This window comes from Corvus brachyrhynchos, unplaced genomic scaffold, assembly GCF_000691975.1.
Source record: "Corvus brachyrhynchos isolate BGI_N302 unplaced genomic scaffold, ASM69197v1 scaffold279, whole genome shotgun sequence".
Classification (NCBI taxonomy): domain Eukaryota; kingdom Metazoa; phylum Chordata; class Aves; order Passeriformes; family Corvidae; genus Corvus; species Corvus brachyrhynchos.
In genome coordinates, this window is record NW_008246060.1 from 2,910,167 (window position 1) to 2,926,750 (window position 16,584).

The window sequence follows — 16,584 nt, forward strand, 5'->3', positions numbered from 1 at the left end:
CCTCAACTGAAAAGGTTCATTAGCACTCCTCTTTCTCCCCTTCCTCTTCTCATCCCATCCCTCTCATTGCTTCTTCTGCTCCTCATAAGGCCAGGGACTTGCTATCCTTTTTACTGGGTGGTGACCACATGGCCAATCTCTCTGCAAAGCCCTGACTTGCTGGTGATGGCCGCGTAACTTCTTGGCCATCGCAGGTTTCTTCCAGACTACCTTGTCCTTGCTTACACGGATGATTGTTGCTCATGAAGCAGGGTCTGATTTGCAAATTAAAAACTTTCAATAATTCTCTGTATTTTATATTGAATTACGGAAGTACTGATCTAATTGACTGCATGGATTTGCAACCAGCAGCTCAGCAGCTGCTTCATGAACCATCCTTGCAGGAGGGGAACATCAGAAAGATGGGTGAGTTGGATGCTGAGGAGTGGGAATTGGTCTAGTCATCCCAAGAGAAATCCTCCCCATTTGTGAGTCAAAGCCTGCTGTCTCTTGCCTGAGATGAAGGGAATCTCCCAAGGGCAGCTAATCTTGCACTATCTCATCACTTGAGATCAAACATTATGATATTGGGTCAATAGATACTTCTAAAAGTGCATGCAAACCTCATTCAAATTCCCATATAGCTCTAGCCAAAACACAAGCCAAATCATGATCCAAATAACCTCCTCCTCAGCCCACCTTCATTGCCATTCTGTTTCAGTGGCAAATGCAGCATAGAAGAGATGCCTGAATGCTTAATTCAGAAATTTACTGTTTAAGGCATTACTTGTATGAACACCAGCGTAACACATAGAATACCAATGCCCTAAATTTAGTAGTTTAGTCTGAGTCATTTTCACTATGTGGGAGGGCTGTGAAGACACTCCACAGAGTGGAGAAACTTGCTGGTGGTGTCTGTCCAATGAGATTATTTTTTTTAAAAGTCAGAACACGGCAGAACTACAGATATGTTTGTGAGTAAAATGCAGTTTAGTTGCAGACTCCAGCACAGAAGAGGGGCGGTGTTGCTCTCCACCCACTTCAAAAGCTGAAGTCAGGTTTGACTGATATGTATCTCTGACACTGAAATAGGTACAGAGTTTTTCATGACAGCAACACACGGACAGAGGTAAACACTCTGGCTGCGTGATTTGGAGAGACATGGTGTGGTGTAATCCCCAGATTTGTCTGTGCAATTACTTCTTATTTTCAGATCTCTTAGCAATAGCAGCTGAGTTGCTACAATCCTACATGTTACCAACCAGCAGGCAAAAGTTATCCCTGGGTTCATTCACTGAGGGGTGAAATGTTGTCCCACTGAAGACCAGGTGACTTCTGCCACATAAGTCATCCAGCAGGGCTAGAGATACACATACACTCTTTGAAATAGATGTGGCCACAAGTCATTAGGTATGGATGGAGGCAATTAGACTTGGTATTCTGAACTGGTAACACCTTCTTGTCAGCCTGGGTTTTATTCTTGCTCCATTAGCCTTTCTGCATGAATGCAGCTGATTCGAAGTTGTAACGAATTTAGCAATTCCATTTTGGAGATTCTTCCTGGGACCCATGGAATGAAACCGCTTGTCTCCTCAAATGAAAACCTGAATTTGGTACCTTATTTTAGTCAGAATTGATCATGTTTTTATTCTGAATAAAAGTTAGTTCTAGCTCAACCCCTGCTCTTTGTGTTGAGAGATGAAGCAAGCAGAGATGAAGGATGTTTCCATGCACTGTATCCTGTCTGATATCAGCCATGGCAGATATGTAAACATACTCAGTCTTGACCCTATACCCTGATTCTCATGAGTGGTGCCACAGAGGTCAGGGCTCTTCTCACACAGACTGGAGGATCGGTTGTGACATGTTCAATGCCAACGAGGTGAACTCTTCCTAGAGAAACTCCAGTAAAATCAAAAGCTCGTTAATAAGAAAAGTAGCTAGCCGCTATCCTAAACAAAGCAAAATGCCAAACAAAACCCTTTTCTGCTATTTGTTCCCATGCCAGCATTTAGCTGCCAGGAAAGACCAGTCTTATAAACATGAAATTATATCCATGGCAACATGCAAGCAATGTTTAACTTTGCAGCATGTTAAAAGGTACATTAAAAAAAATTTTGTATTTTACTGTTGAGAATAGCAATTATGACTTTTAAGTCAGCTATTTTAAATCAGCCTGAGAACTGTTGAGTGGTGAGGGTAAGGGCCAGAGGCACAGCTCGTTCGTCAGAGCACTTGTTGCTAGACATTCCCAGAAGGTATTATTGCTTAAATACAGCTTGTGTTTTCTTTACCCAGATTCCTTTAGCAAGGAAGATATGACAGGTTGTGATATTGGACTGCAGTGAAGTTCCACCTGTGCTGTTCTACCCTTCACGAGTGAGCAGTGCTGGGCCATGCAGCTGGCAAGCTCATGCCCTTTTGGGGTAAGTACTGGATTCAAGGAGCCTACTTTGTGGTATGGCATCCTGGGATTATAAGCACCCTACTCAGGTGCTGTTTAGTGACTCCTGCATCGTGCTAGAAAGCAGACATTGCTCACAGAGTGGGAGAGCAGCTGAAGTAGGGAGTAGACTGAATTAGTGTCTGGGCTCGAAAATGTATTGGGAAAAGTAACAGAAAGATCCCAACTTGGAGCAAAAGCTGAAGCTGAAAACTGCAGATGGTTTTCTTGTCTGTACGATAATGTCAAACCCAAAAAAAGGGAGTTTTCACACTCTGTTGTCTGTTTAGCGCAAAGTGAAAATTATGTACTGGAAAATGGAGCCCCGTGTCTGGAGAAAGCAGCTCTGACTGTGCCTATACAATACCGTGCAGGGCTCTGTGGAAGTTGGGCTTGACTGCATTTGCAGAGGTCTCTGAAGCCATGTTTGTTGTGGAGGGAAGGGAGGGAAAAAGAGCAATGGGATGTGTCCTCATGAGTTTTTGTCTATTAGCTCCTGCATGATAATGCCTTTCAGAGTGCATTGTGCTAGGAATCACTTCTAAAAACCAGAAGTTTCATCTCTAAGGGCAGCAGAACAGCCTGTGCTGGTTGTGAGGGCAGTGCCAGAGGTCACAGTGGCTACAGCTGGATTTCACAAGGCACGGTGGAAAAGAACAGGATGTCCTGGTAGCTACTGTTATGCATGTCTTGAAGCAAAAGGGCTGGTAGATGCAGTAACCTGAGTGTCTGGCTCTGAAAAGACAGCATCATCTTGGAAGAACACACATGTATTTGCTGTCTTCCATAGCTGTTTGTCATGGTTCTGGTTTCTCTCTTCTCTTTTTTAGCTGCACAGAAGTGAGGCAAAGATGACACAAGGTGCACTTCATATAGAAATTTAACAACACATGTATTAGCATGTACATTTCTTTACAGAAAAAAGGAGATGATGTGTCAGTACAACCTGTCCCCTTACTTTTTAGGAGAGCCTCAGACCTGTCTCTAGCCGGATGAGGGGGAGTGGACTGTGCTGTACCTTTTCCACTTTTGTAAAGTGGACACAGACAGTATGGTCCAGCAGGATGATTGATTTGACACTGTGCCTCAGTTATTGGAGGTGCTGTGTTCAGTCTGGGGAGAAGTGTCTGAGATGCCTTGCTACTAAGTTGTCTGCATGCTGGTGTGAGGGGAGAGAGATGAAGCACCAGGCAGTACCAGAATAGCATCCTGGGGGCCTGAATCCACAGTAACTCTTTATGTGGGACTTCAGTGAGACTCACCTGTTCCATAGTCTTTCGAAATACTTTATCTTCAAGTGCCTAAAATGAGAGCCTAGGAGCCTGAAATACCTAATTTTGAGAAGAAAATTACTTTTGTTTGTGGGAAGTTTCCTGAAAAGTCTTCAGGAGTTACTCTGTAGTGAACTTTGGATTCTGCCTTGGGTGGTGGTGTCCCTTGTGGAATATGCATAGCTCAGTCTGTAGAGTTGTCAATACAAGGCATATTGCTATATCAGCCCTGTGGGTGCTTTGGCCTTTGCTCTGGATCTTATCTCTAGTCATGCAACTCTTCTTTTGCAGGATGATAGTATCTTTAAACCTGTCTGCTGGGTTCTTCTGCTTTCATGCTGAAGAGTGTGTGGGAGAAGGTGGCCAGGAGTGTAGTGTTGGAACGACCTTTTACTGATGGAGGCACAGTGGTGGTGTGTGCTGCCAACACACTCTGGCAGTGGATTCATCTATTTCAGCAAAGCTGTGCCTTCTACTGTTCTACTGCTCAGTCTTGTGGGAGCAGGATAGAAATGGTACTTGCAGAAGGCTGGATTGGAGGGCAGTGAGGTGTGTGACAGCTGTGCAGGTGGACACCTCAAGACGGAGTGCTGTGTGAGCCATGGGTTTTACCCCTGTCATTCTAGAATACATAGCCACACCTGCTAAAGTCTGTGCCTGTTTATCTGGGATGTCTTCTGCTTCTGTCAGTTCTTCTTGGGGAAACCTCCTTTAACTGGTCCTTAAGCACTGGCTGGAACTGTGGCACCCATCGGGACACACAGGGATTCAGAGACCCCATTAACTCGAGGACATTCCCCTAATCTTAGCAGACCTCCAACACCTGAATCCTGACCTCAGACCAAATGCCTCTGTCAAGTATCTTTGAGGGGAATTTGATAGAATTTTCCTCATTTCATCATTAAGTGCTCACTGGTGGTCTCTTCTTTTGAAGAGAAGACAGGACCCACTGAGAGGCTATTTTTCCATGAGGGTAAAACTCAGCATACTGGTGACAGCCATGGTGGGTGTCTACTGAACCAAGAGTGTCAAAGCCAACATCTAAAATGACCTTTAGGCTGTTTACTCAAAGCAGTAATAGACTCGCCCCCGACTTCCTGATAAGGCCATCACTTATCAAGAAATAAGAAGAGCAAGTGGCTAGATATGGAAATCATTGTGGGAGTGCCTAATTGCAAACATACAGCATTGTACAGAAGTAATGCTGTACACCAGTAAGCTTTGCCTCTTCTGTGGAATATGTATGTAGAAACCACAAGAATTACCAGGTGTTGGAAAAAAGTATGTTCCAGCACACATAGAAAACCTTTTCTTGGAGAGACAGGTGTGTATAATTTAACTCAAGCATTTCTTCATGCTCTATGATTCTGTTTCCTGGATATGGAGTGAAGCATCAGAAATCAATGATTTTCATCTCACTTAAATGAAACTTTTTAAAAGAGGAGTCTAAAGTAAGCCAAGAGATTAAGTAGACACTAAAAATTCAGTAACCTTTTAATTTAATAGCCAGATATGTAGAAAGCTAAGTACCAAATAGAAGCCAATGAGTCTGCTTTCCACTCTAGTTTAAAAAATTATGTTCTTTCTTACAAAAAAGTTTCTACATAACCAAGACAAATGTATACTTTAATACATGCTTTAGAAAGTGCTTGGTATTTTAATGGATTTACCTCCTACTATTAAGGTATATTGTAGCATTTCACCATCTCAAACTAAACTTTGTTTTAGCTAATGCTCACCTGGTTGTTTTTTTCTTCTTATTAATTTTTATTATTTAAGTAATTTATATTAATTAATTTTTATTTGGGGTCAGAATAGCAGCACCATCTAATCCCACTTTTGTATTTGCTAGAGAATGTCTAGACTGGCTAGCATGAGGGTTTTCATCCTGGAAGGTTTTAGTAAGATCCTTCTCCACTTGGTATATACGTCACAAAAGTACTGAAACTGAAAGTTTCAGATGCGATACAACACCTAGTAATAAACTGTTTCAACTTTTTTTTTGAGGGGAAAGAAATACCATCTTTTGGCAGTGTTTCCTCTCAAACCTCAGAGACTTGCTGATCTACTGTGTAGATCTGAGCTGTGGTTGCAAAGTATCAAAACAGAACTAAGGATTTTTATATCTACTCTTCCCATAGAAAGTGCTTGGTATTTTAATGGATTTACCTCCTACTATTAAGGTATATTGTAGCATTTCACCATCTCAAACTAAACTTTGTTTTAGCTAATGCTCACCTGGTTGTTTTTTTCTTCTTATTAATTTTTATTATTTAAGTAATTTATATTAATTAATTTTTATTTGGGGTCAGAATAGCAGCACCATCTAATCCCACTTTTGTATTTGCTAGAGAATGTCTAGACTGGCTAGCATGAGGGTTTTCATCCTGGAAGGTTTTAGTAAGATCCTTCTCCACTTGGTATATACGTCACAAAAGTACTGAAACTGAAAGTTTCAGATGCGATACAACACCTAGTAATAAACTGTTTCAACTTTTTTTTTGAGGGGAAAGAAATACCATCTTTTGGCAGTGTTTCCTCTCAAACCTCAGAGACTTGCTGATCTACTGTGTAGATCTGAGCTGTGGTTGCAAAGTATCAAAACAGAACTAAGGATTTTTATATCTACTCTTCCCACCCAGCACTCACAGCTCCTTCCCCCTTCCCTGTCTGTCGGGTAGTTTCTGAAGGCGTTGAGGAGACAGGAAGGGAAGGGACACAGAACTGACCATCAGACAGATAAATGGACAACAGTGCCAACAACTGAGCCTCATTTCTTTAGGAATACAGCCTGAAAATGCCTTGGTGATTAAAATGGATTGTGAATATTGCAGGTTTTTTGAGAGGAGGGGAAAAAAGCAAGGTAGAAGCAACTGGTTTTGAGGTCAGATTAAGGAACTTGCGAGTATTTGGGGCAAATGGTCTCTTCTCTTCCTTAAACTCTGAGCTTTTCTTAATGTGAATGATGGTTTTCTGTTTTCTTGGGCTCTTGTGATACATCATGGGAACATTTGGCAATGATGCATGTTGGACTTGGAGTCCAGTTGCAGCTAATGGGCCATGAAGGATAATGACAACCAAACCAGAACTCCAGTTAAGTCACTGGGATGTTCAATTTCTTATCAAATTTTGGAGTTTTCTTTGCAATTTTCTATGCAAAGCAGGCACTTGGAGTGGAAAAGGTCATTTTGATAAAAATCCAACTTTTCACTAAAATCAGTTCTCTTCAGCACCCTGTCCCAAAATCTGTTATGTTCACAGCGTTCCAGAACAGCCTTGCCATCTGTCAGAAGCATTTTTAGGTAACAAATTATTCAACCTAACTGTGCCCTGTCTTTACCACACCAGTTGTGTTGTCTTTGAACTTCCTTGGGATAGATAAGCCTGAGGCTCACCAAAGCCGGCAGGAATCTCCAGACACTGAAGGGGAACCTCTAGAGCCAGGAAATAGAAATGTCCTGAGGACGTGGGTGTTTCTGAAGCACCAGCCATCTCCTGAGTAGGGGTGTCTTTACCTACTACTGCAGAAAGCGTGTTCCAGGACGGAGGTAGTGCTGTTCCAGAAAGGAGCGTATGTCTTGCTCTCCCTTTAAAATGGATCCTCTTTTGCATATTGTGTATTCTGGTAGGAGGTGGGAGGTCACACTCAGACTCTTCCTGACAAGATCCAAATTCATATTATCCACCCCCAGTTACTGCCTAAAACATATGAAAAGTTCTCAGATAAAGGATTCTTCTCTTTCAGCCATGTGTCTTAATCACTAGGCTGAGGATTCAGCCCTCTTAGGATCAAAGTCTGAATTTTTGTTGCAAGATTTCAGCAGGTTTAGAGGGGAGTCCCCTTATCCAAAACCCTGTGGTTAAGGCATTTCTTGAGGTGAGAGACAAGGGTTTGAACTGATGACTACATCTCTCATGCTTCTTTTCAAGAGCGTGCTAATTACTAGACTTTGATATGAGAAGCAGATGGTGTTGCCACTATGAAATTGGTTACTCGGCCTGGATTTCACAAGCAAGTGGCCCCAGCCAAGTTTGAAGCCCTAGCAGTGCTGGGTCAGTGTGCTCATGGCTGTGCTGCCTCCAGTTTGGGCTCTCTGGGCTTGGCTCTCAGGCTGGAAGGGAGTTCTGTCAGCTCTCCGAGGCTGGGGAATATCCGGGACAGGCGAGGTGACATGGGAAGCAGTTGCAGGGCACAGATGGCTCTGTTAGGGGGCAGAGGAGAAGCCTTCTCTAGCCACAGTTAGGGAATTAACTTTCTCCAAATGCTGAGTGGTACATGCAATGTGTCACTATGAGAGCTGTTGAATATTTTGTCATGAGACCACTAATGAACTTGATAGCCACCACATTCACCAGTTGGTGGAACAGATTTACCCATCATTTCTGAATTTAAGTGAATGGGACTTCACTTGTGGTTAAAGTTTTGGGGTGGGTTTTTTTTTTGTTTGGTCTTTTTTTGGTTTGTTTTTTTTAAATACACTTCAGTCTCTTGCTGGACTGGAACTTTTAACAGTGTTATTTTGTCTCCTCAAGTCTCCTTCAAGATAAGGTTTTCTTGTATTCTGAAATGATGTGGCAGAAGGCAAAAAATAATCTTGTGACTCATTAGGAAATAAACAGAGGCATAATTGCCATCTGTGTTGCAGTCCATTTAATCTTTTCTCTCTCCAGTCATGGAAAAAAGTTCATAAAAAAAAAGTTGAGGTCTGGTTTTGTGATATTTTTGAGAGAAGCTAGCTTAAAAAAAATTACAGAAAAGAAAGGGGAAAAAAGCGCCCCAATACGGGCTCTATACATTATCTTAGACAAAATGGATTAAATTTCTGACACCCTACTCATCAAATTCTGACCTTGATTTGACCCCATTGGCTTTTTACTGTTTGATGTTCTCAAACGATTTGGTGCCACTTTTCCTTAGTAGTGCAGTTAATTTTGAGTGTTAGATAGAGATCAATAGTCATAGCTTGAAATTGGCACCTTTGGACGAAAAATATGTTGTGTGGCAGTAACATAGATTTGATAGTACTTCAGTTAAGAAAATGGTGTACTCTTTCATTATTGTTTTCAATGACAGTATCCAGAGTGTTACTTCATTCTCCTAGCAAGCTTCTGACAGTCTCTTGTAATATCTTATCTATCAAAGAGTTTTCATTCCTCTCCTTTCATGCTTGGCTTCTGGAGTGGAACTTTATTTAAAAGGTCTCTGAAATTAGAAAGAATGACCATGGCACTTCTGCTATCAAGCTGCTCAGTAAGAGCTAAACCCCCTTGCTTCTGGACTTGTGTCTGGCCTCCTGCTTGCCCACATTGCAATCTCATTTACTGTGCTGGCTGTATGGGGGAAGCTTGGCTGTCAGGAGGAAGTTGGATAAGATTTAATCTTCTCTCAGGTAGGTGGGTTCTGCATACTGCCTTCCCCACCTTTGTACACGTGAAAGTTCCCTGTGCCTTGCTTCCAGCCCATTGCTGCAGTGAGCGGTGGGCCTCCGCGAGGTGTTTATTCCTCAACTGCTGCTTGGAGTAGCTGCGTTTGGGAGTATTCAGCTGCTCTGGAATGCTGGGATGGGGCTCAGGCAGTCTCTAGGGCACAGGATTTTCCAGGACTGTGCTCCTTTCTGTGGGGTCCGACCCCGGAGCACTTAGTACTGTGGAGGTGTAATGAAGCTCTTCTTCAGGCTTCCACCAATGTGGGTGCTGAACATTTTGGGGAGTTTTCAGCGTGCCACTAAAATCTGGCCTCTGGTGCATGTCCTTCTTCGAGTGTAACTTTGGATATCCTGACTAGTGTAATCCAAATTTGACAGGTGGTTGAAAATATCTTTTTGACCAAATTCAATTAAATTATATATGTGGGGGAGGGGAAGAAAACACAGATGGGCTGAGGAGAGGCTGTAGAAAGAGGCACTTGGGAGAGAGATATCATGCCAGTCTCAGGTACAGGGAAATGTCAGCCATGGCTTGTGCCTTCTTCATACCAAGGAAGAGTCCAGCCTTTGGACACAGATGAATAAGGAACCTGGCTGCAGCGTTCTTCTGCTCCTGGAATTATTTGATTAATTTTGACATATTTCCTAGGAAAATTGTGAGCACTTCTGTTCTAACAACTATGTGAAAAGCATTCCCATCAGTCCCCCCAAATCTTGATGAAGTAATTTGTCAGGTGCATTCTGAAGAGCTTTTTTAAATGCCAAGCACTAAAAATTTCAGATCAGCAAAGTCCTTAGTTTCTTCTAGGCTTCCTATTTGAGAACCAAGTGCCCAAGCAGTTTTATACAAATCGTTTTTACTACTTGGAAGCCGAGATGCCCAGTTTAAAATCATCTCAATTCCTATTGACTGTTCTCGCAGTCCGGATACCTAACCTCGTTGGGGAAGAGAGTGCATAACATGCAGAACAATGGTTTGGATGGTATGCAGGATCTTTGGGTGGTGTAAATAACTGATAATCCAAGAAATTCAGCATGTCACTGTCCATTTACAGTTGCTGAAGATCTACTCCATGCTACTAGCAATAATGTCTGTTTGGATCAAAAGAACATAGCGAGGCTTCCAAAAGGCAGGATTGTCTTACTTTGTTAAGAAACCTGTGGTATGTCATTATCAGCCTTTCCTAGCCAGCATTCAGAAGTTACATGGAGTCTGAATGCAGATGCAGGCTGCAGGGAAAATGGAAGGGCAACCGAGGCATGTTTCCATAGGATTCCTGCATCTTGAGTAGGCACCTCAACAGAGATGGCTCTGAATGGAAGCAGTTGTGGCAGGTGCACCACGATGCTTCTCATGAAGAAGTGAGAACTTCTGTCCCAGGGAGAGGCCTCTGAAAGTGGTTTTATTTTCCTTTCTGTTTTCTTTAGAATTCAGTCTCTGTAAAGTGTGTGTAGATAAAATGTGGACGTAATATTTCTCCATGATCTTCTGGCTGTTTAGCAGAGGAGCAATGGCAGAGTGATGGATAAAGACTGCTCAGAAGGGGTATTGTACACACCCATGACTCATGCTCTTTACCTGGCAGCATCTCTGGGGCCTGTGGATGTGAAAGTGAGTTAGACCTTGTACTAAGGTACACACTTCACACTTTTGTTCTCTGACTCAAGTCTGGAAATGCTTTGTGTACTGCCTTCCTGACATTTATCACATCCTGAAGGCAGTTGCATTTAGCATGCTTTCCAGTAGACCTATGTTCTTCCACCCATAAGCCCCAGCCTGCTGTCAGGAGGACTTGGATGTACCAAAGCAAGGCTCTCCTCCTGTGTGACCTGAGTTTAATTGCAGCTGTCTGAGAAGATTTTCCCTGATGAACACACAGCAAGTGTACTGAGATACTGACTTCTCAGATATGTGGCTGGGATTCAAACCTCATCTTGTAGAATGAAGCCCATGGGTGCACATCTACACAAGGGCTGAAAACTTCAATTCCTTTCAAAGGTGTGTCTTTGTGACAGACTCCGTCTCTAATCAATAAGCTCATGAAAAATCACAAATTCCTCTCTTGGACACCAGACATCAGTGGTGCTGAGTACAGCAATTCCCATTAGCTTCAATGGCCACTGCAGGTGCTGGTATCCTGGTTACATCTGTGGGACTGGCCCCAGGCTTTACCTCTCAGGAGGTAAAGCCACTGTCCAGCTGGCTTTGGGAATATGTGCTGTTCTCATTGGCTGGGATTTGTTACTAATAGAATGAAGTTACCACCCTACTTTAAGTCCTGTGTAAAGCCAGGAACACAGATTTAGTAAAAAAACCCCTTTAATAAAACTTGATCTTGACTACAATTTTCACCAGCCCCTGAAAGATTTTAGGTAGGTCAGCTTCTCACATATCTTCTGTGACTCATCTGCATCCCTGTGCAGGTGCTTTCCTTCCCAAGTTTTAAACCTAACAGAAGGCTCAGCATTGCCTCCCAACAGCCATTGAGTGTGTTTTGAAAAGCAGTGCCACTGTAGCTGCTCCTGCTCCTCTTCTTTATACTTTTCCTGACTGATATGTTTCAGTGCCAAAGTACATTATTTGTGAGTTTCTCTAGAGCAGCTCCAAAGCTGTGCCAGTGCATTTTCCTAGTTTATGCATCAGCTATTCAGAGAAGTGTGTAAAACTTGATTGACTATACTTTTAGGGGATGTCATTGATTACTAAACCAACACATGCACTTACAGAGAAGACATGCTTAAAAATGTCTTTCTCAGTCAGGAGTGGAGCCCTTAATCTTCTCTGCATCCCACAGGAAGGCTGGATGCTCTGTGGGAACAGAAGCAAACTCCAGAGCACTGAAGAGGTGAATTGAAGAGAGTAATCACTGGAAGACTTCGCATATGAGATTTGATCACCTTGCTGAATTCTGGGGATTCTTAAGGGATGGGATCTGTGAGAAATCCCTGGCATGCTGCTAGTTACGTAAAATTGATATTAATAGTGAATTGTTTTTACAAGGGAAGCTGGCGTATTTTAAAAATATCAAATGATAATGCTAGTAGTTGGTAGTTGGTATACAGAATGTGCATTTGCAGCCTGGATTGCTAGGTTTGCTAGAAATTTTAGGTACGCCCTTACTACAGCTTTTAATGTAGGCAAAATACCCAGCAATATTCAAGTAAATTATTTGGAACAGGAATTGCAAAGTCAAAATAAATGGCTTATTTGCTTTATTACCAGGGACTACACATGTGCTACAACTGGGCTGGTCAATTAGAGCAAATGTAAAAACGCTGCCTTCAGATAACTCCACCTCTTGCACAGTGTCTTACTGTGATATCTTCTGTGTATACCCATGTTGGTGTGGCATGGTTGCACTCTCTGCTTGACTGTACAGAAGGGAGTGCCTGAGTATTTGGGGATCTGGAAAGAAGCATTTTTGTGGGCACACAACTGGTATGTGGGGCATGAGTAAGCACAGCTATGCAGCTTTACAGATTAAGAGCAGTATTCTGGGAAGTTCAATGGTGCCTGTGCTGTTTTGGCTCAGATGTTTTGGTCTATGGCTGAGTTTGTCTGAGTTGTGGTTATAGCTGTGTCGAACAATGTATTTCGATAACATCCTGGGGCTGATTGTAGCAATGGGATAAGAGAATGGGTTATGATAAGTGAGGGAAATACTGGGCTTTAGTGCTTTTAGGAGTAATAAAATGTCTGCTCTGAAATATGTTTAGCAATATATGCAGAAACAAATAATATGTGCGGTTGCTCAGTGTTTTTCCAAGCTTTTATTAGGTTGTTAAAGGTAAAATCTTGGCCATCTTGAAGACAGTGGAAAACTGCCTCTTTTGGATCAAGATTCCTCCCTTATGTCTGTGCCTACTGTCCTCGGTAAATCACCAGAGCCCCATCACAGCTAACCTAGGAAAGCAGAGAGCATCTGAGCTGTACTTTTGAAATGCAGTGCAGTGCCCCCAGGCAGTGCTCAGGGGCAGATGTTGTACCTGGGCACCCTCACGGCTTGTCTCCATGCTGAGGGTCTTCTGAGCAAAGAGGTGGGAAGAGCCAGCAGGAAACACAGCTGCGTGAAAACAAGGCTCTGAGATGGCAAACCAGGGACACAGCTGGGGAGAGACCCCATTGGCCTGACCGCCTCTGATCGCATGGCAGTCTGTGTGTGCAAGGAATTTAGAAAGGATCACGAGTAAGTAAAGTTACATTGCATTAAATGCATCCCAGAAGAAAGCAACTTCTGCTCCAAAATCCTGACAAATAAACAAACCAACCAGAAAAAAACTCTGAATTGCCCAGAAGTCTTGCTTATAATAGGCATTACTATAAGGAAATTCTCCAAATGTAAGTGACAAATACTTGGAGCTGGAGTGTGTGAAATGGTGCCATACCTCATTTCTGAGCAATGCAAACCTGGACCAGTTTGACCATGGGCATGTCTCCTCTTGTGCATTAATTCTAGGTAGATAGATGATAGTGACTATTCCTACTTTAAATGCTGTTTTTCCTCTTTTGACCTCAGAACACTTTAAAAAGGTGGGATACTGCTTCAGGTCAATTGTGTGCTGAGAATTTCTATACCAAATTTTAGCCTAAAGAGCAGTTACAAAGCCCAGTTTATAAATCTCTCAGAGGTCTTAAAACAGTGCTAGTGATCTCAAATGATAGCCTCTTGGATATTATTACTGAAACTTTCTGGAAGTAGTGCAAACCAGGAGGGAACAATTAATCCTCCGAGTAACCCCATTTACTCTAGCAGTTTGGCCCTGAGGGAGTAGGAGCACTTGATGTCTGACAGCAGCCCCAAATGTCAGTATTTCTCCACTCGTTCATTTGCCTGCTTGCTGTGGTAGATTTCATGCCATTATAAGCTGTTTATGTACAGCCTGATCAAAGTACTTAATGACAGGGTTAATTTCTACGTATAATGAGGAAGTCAAGACAGGAGACAGGTACTGTGTAATCGAATTTTTCATTTTGGAATTTGTTTCTCTTCATGTATGGCTTAGCTTTGATTTTTATTACCATTAATGTCTGCATTTACTGTTCTTTCTAGTTTCTCAGATGAGCTAAACCTACAGCAGAAATAGCAGAGGCACTGAATTGTTCCAACAGCTTCCATGAAAGTATGAGGATGAAGTAAAAAGTGTCTACAACTTCTCTGCATCACCTCAAAGTGCAGTTTCATTTGGGGGATCAATAAAATTGCACTTCTTGAACAGTCTGCTTGAGACATCTAATCCTCTTTTTCTGACTCAATAGGCATAGGCACAGACATGGATGCTTAGGTATCTGTACACAGACAGAGAGACAAAGACTGTGCTAAAATCTGGAAATCTTATAGTTTATGAAGTGTGTGTCTTGCAGACAAATGAATCCCAAGAGCATCCCTTTGAAAGAGCTGATATTGAAAAGGAATGGTTCTCCTTTATCAAAAGATGGAAATGGAGCGTTAGATCTGCATTTGCCCTGCTTATTTTGGTTTTCATTTTTAGATGCACTGAGTGCTGTGACTATTTCTGGACATTCAGAAATCTAGGGGTACAGAAGCGATGGAGGCCTTACAAAACATGTCTCTCTGAGGTAGTCAGTTTCAGGAATCAAGCTGGAAGTGGAGATGAAATTAAACCCTGCATCCACTGTTTTTCTCTTTTTCTAGCACTCTGTATATTTTAGAAAAATACAGGTTTAGAAGTTCATGCTAAATTCTGTGGACCACTGTTATACAAGTTTCCTTATGGCTGAGGTAGAAATCCTTCTTTGTGAGGAAAGTGTGCACCTCTATTAGCACCACTGTGCAAGCTGTAGTTTGCAAATGCGGTGGGAGGCTTTGCTCATGCTAATTTGGGCTCAGTCATGCACCTCTTTTCCTCTTTTACATGCAAATAGCAGCTGTGTCAGTCTCTGGGATGCCTGCTTGTTCCTTTAACGGAGAGATTCCAGTTCATACCTTCAGCCAGTGCATTTCTGCGTGGGCAGAGGTATAGCGCAGTGGTACAGTTGCTGACAAGGAAAGAGCTGTGATGGAGGTTGGAACAAGTTAGTGAAATAGAGAAGTCTTGAAAGAAGACACTGAGCTCTTCTGGTATGTTTTCATTTATTTAAGAAGAAAAAAGCTGTGGGGGTGGAGAAGAGCAGAGATCTACACAAAATGATAATCCATAATCCTGCCCCCATAAAAAGGGATCTCTTGACTGCCAGAGAGATCCATTTCTTTATTCTGACCCCAAAGGTTCAGGCAGCAGCCCTGAGGCTGGAGCACATCAGCTACCAGCCTGTGTAGCTGGGATGGCTGTGGGCTGGGTGCAGGTGCTTGGATTCCTCATCGTGGTGCCCTGGTGCTGAGGGAGCTGGGCTGGTGAGCTGTCTTGGTGGGATCTGCTGCAGGCTCCCTGTGCCAGAGGGTCCCTGGCCTTGCCAAGCCGCTGGCTGTCCTGTGCTCTGCTCTCCCAGGCTTTTCCAGGGTGGGGTGCAGCATGGCTGCCCTGCTGTGAAGAGAAGGGAGTTCATGGTACTTGCTTGGACCAGCAGGCAAATTGAGTACGAAGCATATTGATATGATGTTATTTCCTCCTCTGTCTTCAGCCTGCTCCTCTGCTTTATGGTTATGGCTACCTGAACCTAGCCACCACCTTCCTTTTCCTCTCCTGCTCTTGTCACAGAAGACAATGCAAAATTAATCAGGTGAAATCATTTTTATGACATCACTTCCGATGCTGTTGAATTTACTGAAGAACGTCGGTATCAGTACCATGCAGGCCATGGAATCTAAGTGTTGTACAAGGACCTGTTTAAAAGGGTGTTTGATTTAAGGTGCAAGGATTTCCAGAAGTTCAGAGTACAAAGTTTTCTAAGAAGGTCAGCTCAAAGAAATAGGATATCCCTGTGAAGTTGTCAGTTAAATCTGTAGGCAGCTTGTTTTCAGATGGTGACAGCTCACCTTTCGGAAAGCCCTGGCCTGTGTTTGTTTTCTCCCCCAAAAAGACTGTCCTGATGTCAGTGTCACAGCAGGGCTCAGTATATAGCCAGGACTCAGCTTGCAATCGCTTCCATGTGTGTCCATGGACATCCTTGGGGGCTGTAACATGATAACTGTGAAATATCTGTGCCTCTGACCTGCTTTATTATCTACTTGATCATATCCCCTCTGTGTGTGTGTGCAGGTGGAAGGGATGGGGTCAGGGATAGAAACATGTACATGCTTTAGTCATAGTAATGGCATCAAAGTGATGCCACATTTATGTAGGGAAGGCCCTTAAACCCCTTTCTAGCCTCTCCACTGATCCATGGGGAAACACGGCTATGACCTGTAGAGTTTCCACTGACTTCAGGTTTGACAACACTACATTAAGTGGGTAATATGTTATGACACAATAGGATAAAATTCTGGCCCTAGTAATGACCGTGGATTTTGGTATTGCTTTTGGAAGTATTTTAGGATTTCAGCTGTAGAAATTAGTGGCAAATTCC

At 42.8% G+C, this 16,584-nt stretch overlaps 1 long non-coding RNA gene across 13 annotated transcripts in view; it reads left to right on the forward strand.

Moving 5' to 3' along the window:
• Window positions 1-16,584, forward strand: part of LOC108449637 — a 77,906-nt gene that overhangs the window by 43,850 nt on the left and 17,472 nt on the right. For 12 of the 13 annotated variants that reach the window (XR_001865877.1, XR_001865881.1, XR_001865876.1 and 9 more), the window contains one exon: window positions 2,278-2,405. The exons of the other annotated variant lie outside the window; for it this stretch is intronic. This is a non-coding gene — a long non-coding RNA (uncharacterized LOC108449637). The remainder of the gene's footprint in view (window positions 1-2,277; window positions 2,406-16,584) is intronic. 13 annotated transcript variants of the gene reach the window in all.